The sequence below is a fragment of the Schistocerca cancellata genome, chromosome 4, assembly GCF_023864275.1.
Source record: "Schistocerca cancellata isolate TAMUIC-IGC-003103 chromosome 4, iqSchCanc2.1, whole genome shotgun sequence".
NCBI lineage: Eukaryota > Metazoa > Arthropoda > Insecta > Orthoptera > Acrididae > Schistocerca > Schistocerca cancellata.
In genome coordinates, this window is record NC_064629.1 from 759,244,911 (window position 1) to 759,266,973 (window position 22,063).

Consider the following 22,063-nt stretch of genomic DNA (forward strand, 5'->3'; position numbering starts at 1 on the left):
GCGAGCAGCTGTAGAGAATTTATGAGTAGAATCTGTGGCTGACACACCGCAATGTGTTGTTACATGTCGAGAGGCTGCAGGGCCAGGCGCTGCATTTCACTGCAGAGCGCTGCCGTGCAGAGCAGCGGGCCGTTGGCAGGACTTCAGGCGGCGCAAGAAACAGAAGATAGGAGAGGAGGGAGAGAGGAGGTGGAAATTTTCATCAGCCGGAAGGACTTCTTCAGGGAGTTCGGACGTCAGTCCCATCAGCTGACAACAGCTGGTGCAGGCCAGCTATAGACACCTCGCTTAGTCGTTGCTATACCAGGGCGTCGTGCAGAGAGAATGAGTTGACGGTGTCTCAAAGTGATTTAACGTGAGCGTGTATGTGGATCCTGTTTGATATTCTAGTAGTGTCTTCCTGTGTGTTTATTTGAGCTGTTTAAAAACGTGCTCATGAATGCACTAAATCATTTTCTTTCTTATTTGTGGTATTTCTTTCTCTTTCCAGAAAATTAAAATTTATTTATTGCATTTCGAAAGCATTATGATAAGCAGTGCTAAAATTAGAGCTTGAATAATTTGGTAAAGTTTATTGGTTTCTAGATTTGTTTTTGTACAGAACACCTTTTTTCAGTTAAATACTTACTTGATTTGGACTATTTGGTTAAAGTAAATAACAAAAGGTGATATGACTAATTTTGACAACTGTGTTGCTGTGTATTTGTCTTTCAGCGTGGATGTTTATATTTCATGAAATTTTAATAGACTGAATGACATGTAATTGTAATCTTCAAAATGTTTTTTTCTGTCTGAATAATTCTGTAGATTATGTAATAGAATATATTTTTAGTGATTGTCCAAAACAATAGGGGTGGATGAATGTGGCATGCGTGAAGTACAGATTTGGGGAAAAAAAAGCAAAAGATAATGCTGCCAGCCTCTGAGGTCACCATTGTCATTTTCAATCATTTCAGTTAATGAGTAATTTCTTTTCTTCAGTAATTAAGGAATTTTTTTTTCAAAAATCCTTGCTTCACGCGGATTCTGAAAATAGGATTTAAGGATACAGATATCGATCTTGTACTTGATGGGTCGACTCTACCCTTAGCTTCTTTGCGACAGCGCAGCGGTATCGCTGACGGGGAAGCCCCATAGCTCTAGAAGGAAAAGATTGGCGCCTGCAGGTCGTTTGGCGCGAAGGAGTGAGACAATCGAACCGGAGCATGCCCCAGGACAGATTAGAAGAGAGCTCTATCTTCCCGCGGCCGCGTATGGAAGTGATGTGTTTTGTGGGAAGATTATAGAGAGTCGCACCACAGGCATAATGCGGTAGGACGCGTAAATGTGTGTGTGCAATGTGAGAATTTTGAAGCTCAGGGTTAATTTTGTATCGTGGAAGTTATAACATGATTAAATGGCGATTGCACAATAAAGAGTCGGCGGTGGTGAAGTTAACATAAGGTGGTGACAGATGAATGACTGTAACTGAAGTGTGAGTGGGCTCAGAACCAGTAGGGAGATGATAATGGAATTTAAAATGGAATAAATTAACTGTGTCGTATAAAAAACTGTACACTGTATGAGGTATTCACGCTGTGTTCATTTGCAGCCTAAATGTGCAGAATACGGTGTTCTGACAAACATTTGCATAATAAAAAAGTTGTGTAAGACATTTTAAAGCAATAAGTAAAGTAGGTACAGATACATAGCTTTTAGGGATGATAGCTGTAGTGCACTGCAATCATCTGAGATAACGTTTGTTGAAATCGCATGAATCGATTAGAAGTTGTTAATTTAGAGGGTCATTGCGAAAATGTTTATTCGCTGTGAGATATAAACTTCTGTAACTTTAAAGATATTGAGATATTATTGTGTCATTAGATGCGTCACATTTTTCTGGCATCGCAGGTGTATTCAGAGTTGCATTAAAATTTTATGTGAGTGACAGTCGAATCTCAAAGAGCTGTATCGTGACCATCTTTAACAGTGTCTCACACTACACTATTTCCTGGAGCATATTCTGCACAAAGGCAATGTGAGCATCAGCCGTCCAAACTCCGAGCCCTAGGATTTACCCGTTTCCAGCGATGTGCTCAGTGTGTCTGCATGTGGATGACCAGAGACGATCAACTAGTCGGGCTGGCCTCGTCCCGTCCTGTGGCATGAGCCCCTGCCATTCAGCCGAGCAACAAATTCATCTTACCTCGCACCAGCTGTAGGAGGTCAATTAGCTCGCCTAGATACACGTAGCGTTACACACCTCCAATTAATATGACTGATTAGATTGCTAACTTGGCACATTAAACAGCACTAATTTTGACATACCGACATTATATAATAAGTACAAACACAACATAATAAAAAGAATTCAGTACTTGTGTGTCAGAATATAATTTAATATGTATGTTTGTGGTGGTGCATGAAACAGTATGTACCTCTAGGATATGTCATAACATCTTACCGGTATACATTTACTAAATCTAACACAAATTATAAATTGTGGCATATTAATCAAATGCCTGAATCAACATATAAATCTGAAGTAACTTTCGAGTCATCCCAATCTTCTGAGCTCTTTTGCGCTCAGTAGGTATCTCCTTCTGCTTTGATCACTACGTGATACCATTTCATTATCACAGAAACTGCACACGACTGATGTTCTGTCGTTGCAATTCAGATCGTCTGCAGTCCGCCAGCCTCTGTAGAATTTTATGACCTCTTTGGCCACGTTCCGCGGCGAAACATGCGTCAACAGTCAGCGCTGAAGGACGGCAGCTGTCGAAATACGACTGTGTTATACTTAATCCCCACAGATCAGGCACTGAACGCTCTTCCCGGTTGAATCCATAAATTTACAAACAGGATAGCAAGAAAAAACTGATTTAGAGCATGGGCAAAACACTTGATTCAGCTCAACATCTCAAACACTCAACGCATGTTCCCATCAGAAAACAGAAATTTGTTTGACCTCATAAATCAACTAAAATTTTAACATTTATCTACAATTTCACCGCGTCTCATTAGAAACCTCTAAAGTAATGTTACCCTGTGGAGAAATCGTCCATTTAACTTTCATTTTGAACTTAGCGTATAACTGGATCCTGAATTCAGCGAATGTTTATTTTTATTTGCAGTAAAATATGTTTTATTGCCAGATATTATTCACTTAATCAGTTTACGAACTTTTCTCGTAATTTTACGTACATATTTCTATTCAAAACCCTTCCAAAATACACTCCTGGAAATTGAAATAAGAACACCGTGAATTCATTGTCCCAGGAAGGGGAAACTTTATTGACACATTCCTGGGGTCAGATACATCACATGATCACACTGACAGAACCACAGGCACATAGACACAGGCAACAGAGCATGCACAATGTCGGCACTAGTACAGTGTATATCCACCTTTCGCAGCAATGCAGGCTGCTATTCTCCCATGGAGACGATCGTAGAGATGCTGGATGTAGTCCTGTGGAACGGCTTGCCATGCCATTTCCACCTGGCGCCTCAGTTGGACTAGCGTTCGTGCTGGACGTGCAGACCGCGTGAGACGACGCTTCATCCAGTCCCAAACATGCGCAATGGGGGACAGATCCGGAGATCTTGCTGGCCAGGATAGTTGACTTACACCTTCTAGAGCACGTTGGGTGGCACGGGATACATGGTGACGTGCATTGTCCTGTTGGAACAGCAAGTTCCCTTGCCGGTCTAGGAATGGTAGAACGATGGGTTCGATGACGGTTTGGATGTACCGTGCACTATTCAGTGTCCCCTCGACGATCACCAGTGGTGTACGGCCAGTGTAGGAGATCGCTCCCCACACCATGATGCCGGGTGTTGGCCCTGTGTGCCTCGGTCGTATGCAGTCCTGATTGTGGCGCTCACCTGCACGGCGCCAAACACGCATACGACCATCATTGGCACCAAGGCAGAAGCGACTCTCATCGCTGAAGACGACACGTCTCCATTCGTCCCTCCATTCACGCCTGTCGCGACACCACTGGAGGCGGGCTGCACGATGTTGGGGCGTGATCGGAAGACGGCCTAACGGTGTGCGGGACCGTAGCCCAGCTTCATGGAGACGGTTGCGAATGGTCCTCGCCGATACCCCAGGAGCAACAGTGTCCCTAATTTGCTGGGAAGTGGCGGTGCGGTCCCCTACGGCACTGCGTAGTATCCTACGGTCTTGGCGTGCATCCGTGCGGCGCTGCGGTCCGGTCCCAGGTCGACGGGCACGTGCACCTTCCGCCGACCACTGGCGACAACATCGATGTACTGTGGAGACCTCACGCCCCACGTGTTGAGCAATTCGGCGGTACGTCCACCCGGCCTCCCGCATGCCCACTATACGCCCTCGCTCAAAGTCCGTCAACTGCACATACGGTTCACGTCCACGCTGTCGCGGCATGCTACCAGTGTTAAAGACTGCGATGGAGCTCCGTATGCCACGGCAAACTGGCTGACACTGACGGCGGCGGTGCACAAATGCTGCGCAGCTAGCGCCATTCGACGGCCAACACCGCGGTTCCTGGTGTGTCCGCTGTGCCGTGCGTGTGATCATTGCTTGTACAGCCCTCTCGCAGTGTCCGGAGCAAGTATGGTGGGTCTGACACACCGGTGTCAATGTGTTCTTTTTTCCATTTCCAGGAGTGTAGTATATCGTGTACACTTAACCCACGAAATTTACCCCCAAAACTTTGCCTTTGCTTTGCACTAGAACACTTTTCCTACTCCCACAATCAATTAAAATTTAATGAGGCCTGATGATTCCCACGCATCATATTTTGCGTAAAAAGTAATTAAAAATAAACTACAAATATCACACGAGAAGTCCATCTAGAATACTACAGACAACAAACTGAAATAACCGTTTTTAATTTCCTTCCAATTCATTCCTCTCTTTTGTAAATACCGAAATTAAACGTGATCTGCAGGCCTCTGTGCCCACGGTATACGTGCATTGTCGACACTCCCCTCGCACTAAGTTGTGCCTCCAAATTTTATCACTTACATCCTAAATTTACCAAACTACCCCTTACACAAAACAGAAATAACCTCCAAATTTCTTACGCACTACACGTGAAATTACGCTTATATTTATACACACCCCGTTCTTCATACATAAAGTGCAACTCTGCTGTCTTTCCCTCTTATGGCATTTATCTCGCCTGTGTGAGAATCTTTTAAATATCAGCTTTTTGCGTTTTTTCACCTGCTTAAATCCGTGCCCTCTTTCTTCGTTCACCGTCGGTCGCTTTTTATGTTCACATACAAAATTTGTGACAACCGCTGGAATGCCCTTTTTACTTTCGAAATATGCACACTCCCCTTCTTCATTAACATCCTTTATTTCACTTACAGGCGGCACATTTTTAATTTCACCTCTCTCTAAACGTTGCTTCCACAAAAGATCATTTTCAATATCCCTTCCTTTTTCCTCCACATTTTAATAATACGTTACAATTTCGGATCAACTCTCAATTTCTCTATCAATTCCTTGATTATCCTGATCTACATGCAGATCATCTGTAGCATCCAGATCTTCCCCGGAATTCGTCGCTTTATCCTCCTCTTCAGACTCAAATATACTGTCTCCTTCCTCCAAATTAACGATGACAGTATCTGCAGTATTCTCACAATTAACCACACAACTTGAAACGTCGGCTCTCTTAAACAAATCCTCACTTATATCCGCCGCATTACTACAGTGTTTATCACAGTTAACTCAATTTACATCCACCGATAACTCATAGAATTCATTACTTAAAACATCCAATATATCCGTCGGTACGTTATAGCATTCACCACCAATAACTTCGTCAGCCTCATCCGATACACCACACATGTTACCGTTACTGCATCACATCACATCAGAATTCACAGTACATTCGAATTCCGCCAAATTCGAAACTGCCTCTACGTCCGTAACATTTTCTCTTCTCTTAGATTTCTTCAACACTTTGCATTCTGGTCCACTAGCTAACATATTACTTTCACAGTCATCATTTCAGATTCACTCATAATTCATGCTTTCATCAAAAGTCATTGGTTCACTTCCATCAACAGGAATCAAACCACCAACTTCTTCCTCCAAATATTCAAATCAGTAGCCTCAAGTTCCGCAACTTAAGCCTCTAAAACGTCGTCTTTGCTTCCTTTTAATAATAAATCACCAATTTCCGCCGATACACAATAAAATTCATCACCGGCTGACGGGACTATCGCTACACCGTCTTCACAAATGCGTTCACATTCTTTCGTCGATATACCTCAAAACTCATGTCCTCCTGACGCGACTACTGCTTCGAATTCTTCACAGAGACTTTCACCTAATTTCTCCGACACAAAATCATCTTCGTCACTTTGACTTACATTACTCCAACTACTGCTACTGACTAGAGCCGCATTAGAATTCGTCGTACTTTCCACCTCCACCAAATTCAGATTCACCTCTGCCTCTCTTTTGATCACAGAATCTTTCAGCATACATACATTCATTCCATCATGCACTTCCCTTTAACATTCTCCAGTCCCGTATTATCATTATCGAAACTCTTAACTCATTTTACAATATTTCTTGCGCCCATTTTACGGTTGCGCTGCTTAAAATTATTCTCCATTTTATTTTTGCTTCTTATAACCTCCATCTCTAACATTTGTGGCTTCTTTGCCGAATTTTCAACACTGGCTGAATTTTTAAAATGATGTGTCGTCTCCAACGCCGGATTGTTTCGGCACCTCCGGACCTGAGATGCGACGATCTCTAATTTCCCGGCCTCATGTTCTCGAGTTGCATTTGGTGAAGATCCTGTCCCTCAAATCTTTGTTCCCGATTTTTACTTTCGTTATCAAAGTTCTCCTTTCAATTTCCACTGAAACAATAATTATTACGGTGGTAATTGTTTTGGTGTTAATATAATTCCTGTTCTGGTACCATTTCCCTGTCTACTGTTCCCATTACGTACCTCAAATTTGAACGAGTGTTCAAGTTTCTCAATGAAATCTAAAAACTCGTCATTGGAATTTGAAAGACTGTGGGCAAGATCCACTTGTAAATGTTCTGATAAGCGTCTTTTGAGCGTTGTAATCTCTGTCAACACTCCCAGCGGACGATTTGTATATGTCAACTTAACCAGCTCCCCCATGAACCATGGACCTTGCCGTTGGTGGGGAGGCTTGCGTACCTCAGCGATACAGATGGCCGTACCATAGGTGCAACCACAACGGAGGGGTATCTGTTGAGAGGCCAGACAAACGTATGGTTCCTGAAGAGGGGCAGCAGCCTTTTCAGTAGTTGCAGGGGCAACAGTTTGGATGATTGACTGATCTGGCATTGTAACAATAACCAAAACGGCCTTGCTGTGCTGGTACTGCGAACGGCCGAAAGCAAGGGGAAACTACAGCCGTAATTTTTCCCGAGGGCATGCAGCTTTACTGTATGGTTAAATGATGATGGCGTCCACTTGGGTAAAATATTCCGGAGGTAAAATAGTCCCCCATTCGGATCTCCGGGCGGGGACTACTCAAGAGGACGTTGTTATCAGGAGAAGGAAAACTGGCGTTCTACGGATCAGAGCATGGAATGTCAGATCCCTTAATCGAGCAGGTAGGTTAGAAAATGTAAAAAGGGAAATGGATAGGTTAAAGTTACATATAGTGGGAATTAGTGAAATTCGGTGGCAGGAGGAACAAGACTTTTGGTCAGGTGAATACAGGGTTATAAATACAAAATCAAATAGGGGTAATGCAGGAGTAGGTATAATAATGAATAAAAAATAGGCGTGCGGGTAAGCTACTACAAGCAACATAGTGAACACATTATTGTGGCCAAGATAGACACGAAGCCCATGCCTACTACAGTAGTACAAGTTTATATGCCAACTAGCTCTGCAGGTGATGAAGAAATTGATGAAATGTATGATGAGATAAAAGAAATTATTCAGATAGTGAAGGGAGACGAAAATTTAATAGTCATGGGTGACTGGAATTCGAGTGTAGGAAAAGGGAGAGAAGGAAACATAGTAGGTGAATATGGATTGGGGCTAAGTAATGAAAGAGGAAGCCGTCTGGTAGAATTTTGCACAGTGCATAACTTAATCATAGCTAACACTTGGTTTAAGAATCATAAAAGAAGGTTGTATACATGGAAGAATCCTGGAGATACTAAAAGGTATCAGATGGATTATATAATGGTAAGACAGAGATTTAGGAACCAGGTTTTAAATTGTAAGACATTTCCAGGGGCAGATGTGGACTCTGACAACAACGTATTGGTTATGAACTGCAGATTAAAATTGAAGAAACTGGAAAAAGGTGGGAATTTAAGGAGATGGATAAGCTGACTAAACCAGAGGTTGTACAGAGTTTCAGGGAGAGCATAAGGGAACCCTTGACAGCAGTGGGGGAAAGAAGTACAGTAGAAGAAGAATGGGTAGCTCTGAGGGATGAAGTAGTGAAGGCAGCAGAGGATCAAGTACGTAAAAAGACGAGGGCTAGTAGAAATCGTTGGGTAACAGAAGAAATATTGAATTTAATTGATGAAAGGAAAATATAAAAATGCAGCAAATGAAGCAGGCAAAAAGGAATACAAACGTCCAAAAATAAGATCGAAAGGAAGTGCAAAATGGCTACGCATGGATGGCTAGAGGACTATTATAAGGATGTAGAGGCTTATCTCACTAGGGGTAAGATAGATACTGTCTACAGGAAAATTAGAGAGACCTTTGGAGAAAGAGAACCACTTGCATGAATATCAAGAGCTCAGATGGAAACCCAGTTCTAACCAAAGAAGGGAAACCAGAAAGATGGAAGGAGTATATAGAGGGTCTATACAAGGGCGATGTACTTGAGAACAATATTATAGAAATGGAAGAGAATGTAGATGAAGATGAAATGGGAGATGCGATACTGCGTGAAGAGTTTGACAGAGCATTGAAAGACCTGAGCCGAAACAAGGCCCCGGGAGTAGACAACATTCCATTAGAACTACTGACGGCCTTGGGAGAGCCAGTCCTGACAAAACTCTACCATCTGGCGAGTAAGATGTATGAAACAGGCGAAGTACCCTCAGACTTCAAGAAGAATATAATAATTCCAATCCCAAAGAAAGCAGGTGTTGACAGATGTGAAAATTACCGAACTATCAGTTTAATAAGTCACAGCTGCAAAATACTAACGCCAATTCTGTAGAGACGAATGGTAAGACTGGTAGAAGCGGATGTCGGGGAGGATCAGTTTGGATTCCGTAGAAATATTGGAACACGTGAGGCAATGCTGACCTTACGACTCATCTTAGAAGAAAGATTAAGCAAAGGCAAACCTACGTTTCTAGCATTTGTAGACTTAGAAAAAGCTTTTGACAATGTTGACTGGAATACTCTCTTCCAAATTCTAAAGGTGGCAGGAGTAAAATACATGGAGCGAAAGGCTATTTACAATTTGTACAGAAACCAGATGGCAGTTATAAGAGTCGAAGGACATGAAAGGGAAGCAGTGGTTGGGAAGGGAGTGAGGCAGGGTTGTAGCCTCTCACCAGTGTTATTCAATCTGTATATTGAGCAAGCAGTAAAGGAAACAAAAGAAAAATTCGGAGTAGGTATTAAAATCCATGGAGAAGAAATAAAAACTTTGAGGTTCGCCGATGACATTGTAATTCTGTCAGAGACGGCAAAGGACTTGGAAGAGCAGTTAAACGGAATGGCCATTGTCTTGAAAGGAGGATATAAGATGAACATCAACAAAAGCAAAACGAGGATAATGAAATGTAGTCGAATTAAGTTGGGTGATGCTGAGGGTGTTAGATTAGGAAATGAGACACTTAAAGTAGTAAAGGAGTTTTGCTATTTGGGGAGAAAAATAAGTGATGATGGTCGAAGTAGAGAGGGTATAAAATGTAGACTGGCAATGGCAAGGAAAACGTTTCTGAAGAAGAGAAAATTGTTAACATCGAGTATAGATTCAAGTTTCAGGAAGTCGTTTCTGAAAGTATTTGTATGGAGTGTAGCCATGTATGGAAGTGAAATATGGACGATAAATAGTTTGGACAGGAAGAGAATAGAAGCTTTCGAAATGTGGTGCTACAGAAGAATGCTGAAGATTAGATGGGTAGATCACATAACTAATGAAGAGGTATTGAATAGAATTGGGGAGAAGAGGAGTTTGTGGCACAACTTGACGAGAAGAAGGGACCGGTTGGTAGGACATGTTCTGAGGCATCAAGGGATCACAAATTTAGCATTGGAGGGCAGCGTGGAGGGTAAAAATCGTAGAGGGAGACCAAGAGATGAATACACTAAGCAGATTCAGAAGGATGTAGGTTGCAGTAGGTACTGGGAGATGAAGAAACTTGCACAGGATAGGGTAGCATGGAGAGCTGCATGAATCCAGTCTCAGGACTGAAGACCACAACAACAACAATTTTGACCAGTTCAGGCACACTTCCATTTTTGAAAATTAGCCCGTTCAGGAACTCGTTCTGAAGTAGCGTTTGCTTCGCTTTGCTCCAGAGTTTGTACAGGAAATAATTCTCAAACGATTTATAGGTTGTAAATGAAGCGCTACCTCAGATGTTAAGTCCCATACTGCTCAGAGCCATTTGAAATATTTTGAACCTCCAGCCAGCTTGGGATTTTGACGATCTAATGCACCAGTTGTATAGAATTTTGGCAGGGGGGCATCCAACAACTCTTAATCTGCGCCAAGCCGAATAATTGTTTGCGCAAGGGTCAATGATGAACCAACGCGTTATTGTCTTGCACAATTTGTGGAGCCCTGTCTCCTGAATTAATCATCTAATTTTTCTGAATCTGTAATCATTTCGTTGTCTGTACAATTACATCATATCTACCGATTTCGATCCTATTCGGATAATTCCTTCGAGGAGCATGTATTTTTTCCGTCTTATAGTATGCAGTATATAATTCATACAAAATTTTACATTTCTGACATCCAACGCCGATAAACATACGTTGAAAAATCCACATTACGATCAATACGAAACTGGAATTAAAATTACACGTATTATTTATTTCCACCAGTAGAATGCTACAAACTATCGCTGTTCTTTGTATTTTCATTTTGGCCAAGTCACTTACAGTGAATGCGAAATCAATTTATGCACGCTCTGATATTAATGTTACTGGCTGGCCTATACAAAGATTTGCCAATTGCCAGCCGTGGTGGCCGAGTGGTTCTAGGCGCTACAGTCTGGAACCGTGCGACCGCTACGGTCGCAGGTTCGAATCCTGCCTCGGGCATGGATTTTTGTGATGTTCTTAGGTTAGTTAGGTTTAAGTAGTTCTAAGTTCTAGGGGACTGATGACCTCAGATGTTAAGTCCCATAGTGCTCAGAGCCATTTTTGATTTGCCAATTAATGCAAAAGCCCATGTGAGTTTAAAATGTTTACCTGGACCAAATCGTTCAAATGGCTCTAAGCACTATGGGACTTAACATCTGAGGCCATCAGTCCCCTAGGCTTAGAACTACTTAAACCTAAATAACCTAATTACATCACACACATCCATAACCAAGGCAGGATTCGAACCGGCGACCGAAGCAGCTGCGCGGTTCCGGACTGTAGCGCCTAGAACCATTCGGCCACAGCGGCCGGTTAGCTGGCCCAGGAAGTTAATGAAGAACTGGAGATGTCCTTATGACACAAGGTGAAATTGTTTTGTACAACACAACGACCAGTATGAAAAATTTATGGCCCTAGCTGTGGATTCTAAGATGGAAATTTTTGCATAGTATTAAATTTGATATTAATGGCAGATGCTAGCAGAAACAAGTTTTAAATGAGCACATTAATTTAATCAATTTAAAACACGCATTAAATACATATGACTGTGGAAGAACATCAACTAATGTTACAAAATGTGCCCTAGGTGAATTATTGCAAGTAAACCTGCTGGTTTTCAGCGTTACCTGAAGGTAATGAGAACGTGCCATTTAGACGATCTAAAATTACTCTCGCGCTTTTATTGCAATAAATACAGTGACTGTTGGCCTGATAGTTAGTTTGAGAAATGCATGCATCTACTAAGGCAATGCTCGACTTGAGACAGAAAACAGCAATTATCTGAACAAATATGGACATAGGGTTATCCTATGAATTCGGTCCTACTAATAATACTCACCATAAACATTCAGCATGAAATGTGTAGGAAGATTCCAGTGTGCCTGTGTGTCTGCAGTACAGAGGGTCATGCGTTTGCTAACATGAACTCTCAGCCCCCATGAGCTGCTAATATGTCCACCAGATCCACACTCCCCATCTCTGGACGAATTCTTTGATCAGTCCCCTCCTCGTCCCACAACCTATCCCAGCATATTCTCACTGTCATGCAACCTGCTGTTATCTTCCTGCAGAAGAGGAGATGCCCACCAATCACAGAATAGGAAAACTCAGCTGGCCAATGGCGTGGTTCCTTCTTACACAAAAATCCCACCAAAAAGGAGCATCGTGTCAAAAGTGCAATGAATTTCTGATTCACCCTACTTTCTCGATAAAGCTATTGCTCCTACTCCAACTGTGTGACGTTACAAATGTTTTTACCAATTATGTATTTTTGCACCCAACAACAAGCCCCACATCAGAGGTCTCTTGAACTTATAAAAACTGTACCCAAGGCTAGGCTCTTATTTTTCTGCAGACCGTGTTTCTTTAGGAAAGCGTAAGATTGTTATCTGCTGAAGGTGGTCATCAAAACACGAGAAAGCTCTGGACTCCCGCTGGTATAATACTTTACCTGGCCTCTACTCATATGCACGACTGGGGACGGCTCATAAACACACAATAGCTCTGACCCCATGGGGCTCGTCCGTTGTCGCAACTTTCTGTAGACGACTCGTGAGGCTGCCTGCCTGCATGGAAGACAGAACCGATACTTTTTGTTAAGTCAGACACTGCTGTGCCTCACGGAGATCCAGCGTTTTATCCTGTACTCTCAAAAGCAAAAAGAAATGAAGATGTCCTCCACTGTGATAAATGTACTCAAGATTTGAATTTAGTTAGACTTCAGCACATTCTGTCACTCCAGTCCATTTTAGCTGGACGTTAGTACATTCTGTCACTCCATTCTATTCTACTTTTATGAATATTATTATCATTTTTCAAAGCCTTCTGGAAATCTAAAAATATGGAATCCGTTTAACATCTCCCGTTGACAGCACTCATTACTTTGTGAGAATAAAGAGCCAGTTTGGTTTCACAAGAACGATATTTTGAGAATCTATGTTGGCTATTTGTCAATAAATCGTTTTTGTTGAGGTAATTCGTAAGTTTGAATACAATATATGATCCAGAACCGAATTGCAAATCGACGTTAGTGATATTTGTATATAATTCAGCGTGTTACTAGTATTTCCATTCATGGTTATTGGTGTGACAAGTCTCTGTGTACGGATCGTTCGATGAGCGAGGGACTATATATAATTCCTAAGTATGGAGCTATTGTTTCAACAAACACTAAAAGCCCCCTGCTGGTTAGTATAAGAATGATTTAAAATATTTGCCTAGTTATTGTGCAGTATTTGCCTCTGATATATTAATCAAATAGATAAATGTGTCTTGAAATTACTGCAGCCAGTCACCTTTTCTTTCTTTCTTCAGTATTTATCATCCCATTACCGGTAAGTAACGCAACAAAATCTGTCTCATAACGTGAATGATTCACGCCATACTTCGTACTTACACGTTTCGTTTATACATCTTGCCACAGCTACACGACCCCCACACTGCTGCAGACAACCAATAAACATATACCATCTAAAGATGAGTCGCTAGCCAGTTCGAAACCAATAATGGGAAAACAAAAATTCAAGAACGAAAGTAAAGGTGACTGGTTGGAGTAATTTCAAGAAACTTTTATTCATCACTGTCGCAATGACCCTCACCCATAATGGATGAAAGTGTAAGACAGATAAATAATTACAATAAACGTTAAATAACATACCCAACCACAGTGGTTCATAGTTCAACTGATAAAAGTTTATTGTCTTTAGAATTGACACACGAAGTAGTAGGCTGGTGAAATTAGCTATGCCCCTATACAGAGGTGAGCGAACGCACAATATAAAATAAGAAATAAAATAGCTGGGAACGCATACAGTGTTCACAGCTAAAATCAACAGAATCTAAATTCCTCATTACCACATATATAACGAGTGTGTAACTGAAACATGCACTAATGCAAGCGTCTATTAGTACCAGAAAATACTGTAAGTTCCTCACTGGTGAACTGAGTTAAAGTCCAGTCTCAGTGGACAACCAACTTCACGAGCAAAAATACATGTTCTTCTGAACTACTGACAGAAGTGAATCAGAATCCTTACTACCGCAGAAAAACTCTTAAGTCCTTACAAACTCGTGCAAAATATGTTCCTGAGTATCATTGACCGACTACACGAAAAAGTTTGTACAACCAAAAATGTGCGTGGTTGAATCGCCACTCAGAAAATTACACATTTTGTCTCTTCACACTTATAGCAAACTGTGTCCTACTTCAAGACGGCCACTACCCTTTCTAGGCCTCAAACCTCTCCTCCGCAGAAACATGCAGCATCCATGTCGCTTAATGACATTTACTTTAATTAACCCGATTCCCAACGTTTTTTACGTAAATTATATCGAAAAGCTGATTGTGTCAGTAGGAGCGCGATGAAATTCTATACAAGACTGAACCTGGCACTTAATTTTATGTGCAGTAGTTCCCCAAACTTTAAGCGAATGCAAAGATTAGTTACAGTGCCAAAAATCAGTTCATAATCTCTGCGTCGTTAGTTACTAGAATGAATACGGATTTGTTTCCTCCTCTTTCCATTGAAGTAATCAGAATAATTAGAGGAATAATAGTGTTTAAGTTAAAGGGGAAACTGTTAAAACTTATATACAATTAATTAAAAAATAAAATAAAGACTGAATATCTTATTAACTAAATGTTGGATGTGGTATGAAATAACGTCCACCAATGCATACTACCTTGCTGATTGTGTATGTGTCATGTATTAAATTTTATGCAGATTTTTCATCTTACTTAGATTAAAAAATGTCTCGCAGCTCAGTTAATTACGGCGTGATACATGTGAGTGGTTCAGTTAATGCGCACTATCAAGAGCTGGAATATAAGTATTTGATCTCTTTTGTACTGTAATTATTGTAAGAGGTATTACAGATTTAATTAATTTCAATTATAAAATTTCCTCAGTGGTGTATTGTCTCACACACGTTAATTACTAATCACACCTGCATAGCTGTAGAATCGTGTTGTTCCTCTCTATAATGTGAAATATCATCCTTCTCTTTGTTTACCGTGGTTTGCATTGAAGGTGCACAAACGCGAACAACTTAATTAAGCCTTTATTCCCAGTAGCGTTGGTACTGACGTCTCGTCCGCTAGTTTGATTGTGACAGAAGCAGTAGTGTGTGGCAGCTAACACTCAACTGAGCAGCACAGAGAGCTGCCCTACGCCAGCACATCCTCCTAGGCCTGGCTGAGGCACGTTTGTCTCGGAGCGCACGCAAACTGAAGGCCGCTCCCGTCCAAAGTCAGGTGTGTGTGGCTGCCGACAATCAACCGCACGGCACAGAGAGCTGCCGCTCCCTGGCCCGCCCTCACACGCGTTTGCCCTGAGTCCGCTTCGCAGTGCACGCGCAAACTGAACGTCGCTCCGTACCAAATCAAGTCACCCTCATGCAAATATGGTCTCTTGTGTCACGTTACCTCCACCTACGTTGTATTTCAGCCAATGATCAAAATAACGGAAGCAGCACCAAGAATTAGACCGACTTATCAAAGAAATCCAGATAGTAGTCAGTATACATAAACACAACAGTGTAAAATTTTGTGCAAGAGAAAGGCAGTATTTTCTATATATATTTGGCTTCCTAAAATAAACATGTATACATATGTGAGTGAAAGGTGAAAGAATTTAAATCCAGATTGAACTACAAGTTTAAATATCAAAGACGTAACAAATAAACCATTCTTGTGTGCACCTACTCATGGGTGAAAGTGACATTTTGTATGCAAATAAAACATTCAAATCTTGAGGCACTATATCTGATGTAACTAATCAGTGCCTGTCCTCCAAACGAACTGATTAAACAATACAATGAATATATTAAAAATAGGTTCTGTGGTATTATTTGCCCATTTCTTTCCGTTTGATGTAGTTTCTTTGTGGAACTGCACAATTAGTTCTCATTCGTCGGTTGAAATAACATTAGAAGCACAATTCTTTTCACTTCACACTCACTCAGGCTAGCACTTGTAGTGACGAACTGCTCATTGTGTTAGCTATTGCTTCTAGCCATCCGACGGTATCAGCAGACCCAGTGCAGATAGCATTGCTGCGTTGTCCTTACACCTCATCAGCCAGAACTTTCCCAGACAAGGAAACATACACAAACCGTGACCTATTTGATCCTATAATCTAAACACACAGGTAAAATCACAATTGGTAGACCAAAATCACATGACAGAAAAATCATCACAACAGAGACAAACATATGCACAGCCACAGTGCCAAGAATAAGAAATGCAATTGCAATTTTTTTCTCCTCATGCTGTGATCTCTGTCTTCATTTAAAAAGGATACCGACGGCAACAGTGCATACATTACAGATCGGAATCTCACGTAAAGTTCTCTTACAAGGGACGTCTATCGGCTCGAACAGGAATTTGTATTTAAACATTTGTACACAGACGAATCGTACGCTCCTAACCACGCTTGCAACGGCATGTGATTGTGTTGCTCTTGGTTTGTACACAACAGCGTTCAGTCTTTGAGGAGGGGTGAAGGCAAGGGGGGAGGAGGGTGGAGGGTTAGCACGTCAGTCTATCAGTTACCTCATCAAGTAGTTGACGTGTTTAGCATACATGACTCAGTACTGTCATACACATACAGCAAAACTGAAAGAAACCGTTAATGCCTGGAACGTTTTAAATACTGTGGCATCCAAGTTACAGGGTGGCAATTATTGAACAGTATGAAATAAAACTGTCATAACATTTGAACGATTTGCGTTAGGACGTTCAAACTGCATGGTTGACTGCGGGCCATGACGGGAATTAGTATGCGCATGCACGGTTTGGTTTAGCGCCGAAGCCCACATTCATTGGGATGGGTTCGTCGATAAGCAAAACTGGCGCATCTGGAGGACTGAGAATCCGTATTTGGCTATCGATAGGTTTCTTCACCTTCAACGGGTGACTGTGTGGTGTGCAATGTCCAGTCACGGAATAATTGATGCGATATTCCTTGATGGCACCGTGACCATCGAACGGTACGTGAAGGTTTTGCCAGATCATTTCATCCCCATTACCCAAAGTGACCCTCATTTCGCAAGATGTGGTTCATGCAAGACGGAGCTCCATCCCATCGAAGCAGGAGAGTGTTTCATGTCCTGGAGGAGCACTTAGCGGACCGCATTCTGGCTCTGGGGTACCCAGTGGCCACTGGCATGGGCCTCGATTGGCCGCCATATTCTCCGGATCTGAACACATGCAACTCCTTTTTATAGGACAACATTAAAGAAAAGGTGCATAGCAATAACTCCAAAACCACTTCTGAGCTGAAAACAGCCATTAAGGAAATGATCGACAGCATATTCCGACACTTCAGCGGGTCACGCAGAATTTAGCTATCCGTCTGCGCCACATCATTGCCGATGATGGCAGACATATTGACCCTGTCATAATCTAAATCCGAATGTCTGCAGTCACGTTTACATGTTGAACAAAATGTGTGTATGCCTAGTTTGTAACTAACTTACATTTTTTTTTTCATATAGTTCAATAATTGTCACCATGTAAGAAGGCGATATGCAACGGAAGACAAGTGCAGGACAGGATTATGATACTTTCTCAAGGCTTTTTTGTGGATCTAATTGTTCAGTAACATGAATATTAATTTGAATGCTCAACTGAAGTTACATTGGACAGCACAATGGATGAAAAAAACGAATTTATAGACGATAATGCGATTAATAGTGCTCAAGATGGTAGTACTAGTGGCAGTCGCAGAAACAGTTCTCTCAAAGAGAAGCTAACAGTTTGAGGATTATGAACCAGCAACAGAAAAGAAATTCAGTACTGTTACTGTTTTTAACCTTCCGTTGATCTCACGGATAACACTCGTCATCCATATGAATTTCCTGCTGTATTTTATCTAAGGAGGCTGGACTGAGTTCGCACCGTTTTGGGTACCTTTCCGGTAACTCTCCAGCCGTTATTTTCACCCATCATTGGCTTTCAGATACGCATTTCGCATTGTTTATGAAGCATTATTGTAGCATGGAGGACACTGGTCATCCACAGTAGTGTTTGTTACTTTATTGCTTTCCTAGATTCAGTCTGACTTTCATGTACATGATTTTAGTAGTATCAAAACGAATTACAGTTAATTTGCTCTTTACTTACGATAGCTACCTTCGAAAAGTGAATATTCTCTGTACTTTTAGTTCGAGGAATAAATATCAAAGGAGATATATCTAGGGCACAATTTAGCAGAGATCCTGATGTATGGCTCGAGTGGTTACAAGAGTTATGTGATGAAGATCCTTACAGTGGTATTGCTGACTCATAAAACGAGGATTGTGTAAATGAAAGCTGTCATGAATCAGGAACAGAACAAGAAGTGTCAGAAAGTGATGAATTTGAATCACAGAAGGAAATAATTCAAAAGAACGTATTTCTTTTATGAAAGGATGGAATAGCTAAATGGATGATAAGTAGGTGTCATACCAATCTTAGAATGCCTAGCTTGTAATTTTATTACGCGTTTAGCTCTCCGGAATAATGAAGTTAAATAACAAAGACAGAAATAGATATTACGAAGTTATTCCTGAATTTAAATATAATAGCCATTATTACAACATATACTAATATTTACATCAATGGAATTCGTGGTAAATTTTCTAGCGAAAGAAATGCCAAAATTCTAATGTTACAGAGATCAGAGCGTTACTGGTTTGCTGTATCTGGTTATTGGTTTGCTTTATCTGCCTGGATCTGTGAGGCATTCTGGAAAGAGTTTATCAGACTTGTGGGTTAACTCAAAGGATAACAGACTTGAATCATTCTACATGCACCCATTCAGAATGCACTTGAGATGTCTCAGGTTTGATGAAATCCTTCATAGAGGTCTGCACTGGGAGAATAACAAGTTGGCTGCTATCTGGAGATAATCGAGCTGTTTAGGAACAATTGCCAAAAATATTTGTCATCTAGTGTATATCTTATTGTGTGTGTGTATTAAACAAAATATATTTAGATTTAAATAAAACATTTCTTATGTTACTCTTACACACAGTTCAAAGTGCCCAAATACACCTTTTATGTTGTGGATGAGACCTGTAATCGCCGCGGGTACCTATGTCAGGGAATATCGCGTGAAATAATGGAGGGCCAACAAAATTTTCGGAAGAAGGTCTTGAACGTATTTATGATGATTATCGTACACCTCCACGTAAAGTTGCTACCAACAGCTCGTTATTGAAGAGACATCCATCTATGAAAAGCACATGTAACATTAAAGGAATATTTGAATATGTGGAGGAAAAAGACGTAATGTACATCCATTTTGAGGAAAAAGAGCTATCGAAGAACTAGAAACAAAGCAACGCATACTATCCTAGTTCGGCGAAGAATGAACGAAAATGTGTCCATTATTGGCATCTGAAATTTTGGGCACAGCAAAAAGCAAGAGATGTTGGACACTCAAAGTTTAAATGTTTTGCAATTTTATTAGTAGATCTCAAGAAAGAATACAGAATGTGCCGTAGATACATCACTACATTCATGGGAGCCAGAGATGTAGCAGAAGACCAACATATTCGCTAGTCTGGGGCCCGTTTTGTCGAAGAAATAAACAAGAAAACTGCCAGTTTACAGATACAGCCGTACTGCATTTGGAACACTGATGAAAGAGGTTTTAGTTACGAACTAACTGCTGGAGCGACACTATCTAAAAAGGGGAAAGACCAACAATTGCCTTAGTCCAGACTACACACAATACAACTCATAGTTATGCAACAGAAGCTGGAATTTCAGTGAGTGGACATCAAACAAGAAAACTGCATTTGTCTTCAGGAAAAAGACTTCCGCCCAGAAAGTTAAGAAAGGTTATTGAAGACAATCTCCTACGAAACATACGTATTTGGATGTAGCCATTCTGTAATCAGAAACGGTCCGTGGTACAGCTCAAATAATTTATTTATTTCTCTGTCCAAATCACAGAGTTTCTCCTTCGTCCTGAGGAGGACCATGTCCTCTGGATTGTACCACATAACCTTAAAGATTCCATCGTGCGGTCTCTTTATGGCGTTGGGCTTCTTTTAGATGTGCTTATTTTACCTTACCCACAAGTTCCCGCACAGAGATTTGCTATGGTGTGAAATCTGTTACCTCTGTCAACAGGTTCGCCGGCCTTTCTCGCATCATCAGTTCTTGCAGAGTGAATCCAATGGCGCAAATTTCGTCACTTGTCATGGTGTCCTCAAACATCGGTACATAATGAGCCTACTTTGTGAGTGGTCGCTGCAATTCGCCTTAACAAGCCAGCCCATCTCCCTCATGTATCATTTAGCTGGATTACTTGTGGGATGATAAACCAACGTCCGGATATGTTTAACACCTTCTTGTGGCATAAAGTTCCCCCACAACTTAAATACAAACTACGAACCACTGTCGGAAAATATGACTTTTGGATCGCCTACCTTGGCAAAGTAGTCCTTCTCTATCTTATTGCCAATTTTTTTCTTCTGGCCCTTTTCATCTTTTATAGTTTAACACTCTTGGAAAATACTTCAGTTGTCAAAAGTACATATTTAAAACCCCCAAAAACCTGAAGGAAGAGGACCAAAAACGTCAGTTGCATCTAAATTATGAACTTAGATACTATGCATTTTCCCTGACTCCCGATAATACCATGCTTTACTTACAGGCTATGAGCACAAGCCCAGACCTACTATCTCACACTGCTTGCCATGTTACTGAAGATTACATAGACCCGCAGCATCTGCAAGCACTGTTGCTGTCCATAGTGCTCATGGCTCAGATGACTATACTGAATCGAAGCTTCTACATGCCGTTCCGCGAAACAGATCTTCGATTTACCCTTGTTTCATTCTTTCCTTAAAAAGACATGCCTTCATAAAATTTGTAGAAGTGCTGGAACTTCACATTTCCCATACAGTGTCTTCAAGAGCTGAAGATCAGGATTCGCATTCTGCATTCACTCCATATCTCTGCAGATGCCACAAATCTCCTTTTCCCCTAGGGTCTCCATTATTTCTTGTGTTACCGATTCCCCTGGTCAGGTAATACATATCATTGTCCATATACTCAACAAAGCCAAGAAAATTCTCTAGCCGCGTGAACTAGGGCGCCTTGTCACGGTCCGCGCGGCTCCCTCCGTCGGAGGTTCGAGTCCTCCTCGGGCATGGGTGTGTGCGTGGTCCTTAGCGTCGGTTAAAGTTAGATTACGTAGTGTGTATGCTTAGGAACCGATAAACTCAGCACTTTGGTCCCATAAGATCTTACCACAAATTTCCAATTTCAAAAAATACTCTATCGTTTCTGTGGGGCTGTGGAGTAAATCACTCTGGAAATAAGCAGACAGGTGCCTTTTCAGAGTCGAAATCTACATAAGCGTGCCTAGCTGTTAGCCCAAATGCAGTAATTTCTGCAAGACAGGCTTGCAAAACACGTCCATACTTCCCGATAACTACAGTAACAAGGTCTGTTCAAGAGTATGTTCTACAGTTGCGATTGCTTCACTCCAACCCAGTACTTACTAAGCAAAATCACCTCAAAAACAACGCAATCGCTAAACTTTGTCGAATTTTGATACTACCACGTGTGTGCGCCTCCGTCGAGCTACTGCTTAACAAATTTAGCTTTCGCTTCATTGGACATACCTTCAATAAAACGTTCTCCACACGACGCTAACACATGCAGAACGTGGTACGTGCTTTCCTCTCTAAAACATTTATGTTTATTGCTCACCATGAACTTTGTAACAGTTGCCCCTCCATGCTTTATTACAACATTACTTAGCGATAAATAATGCAGTCTA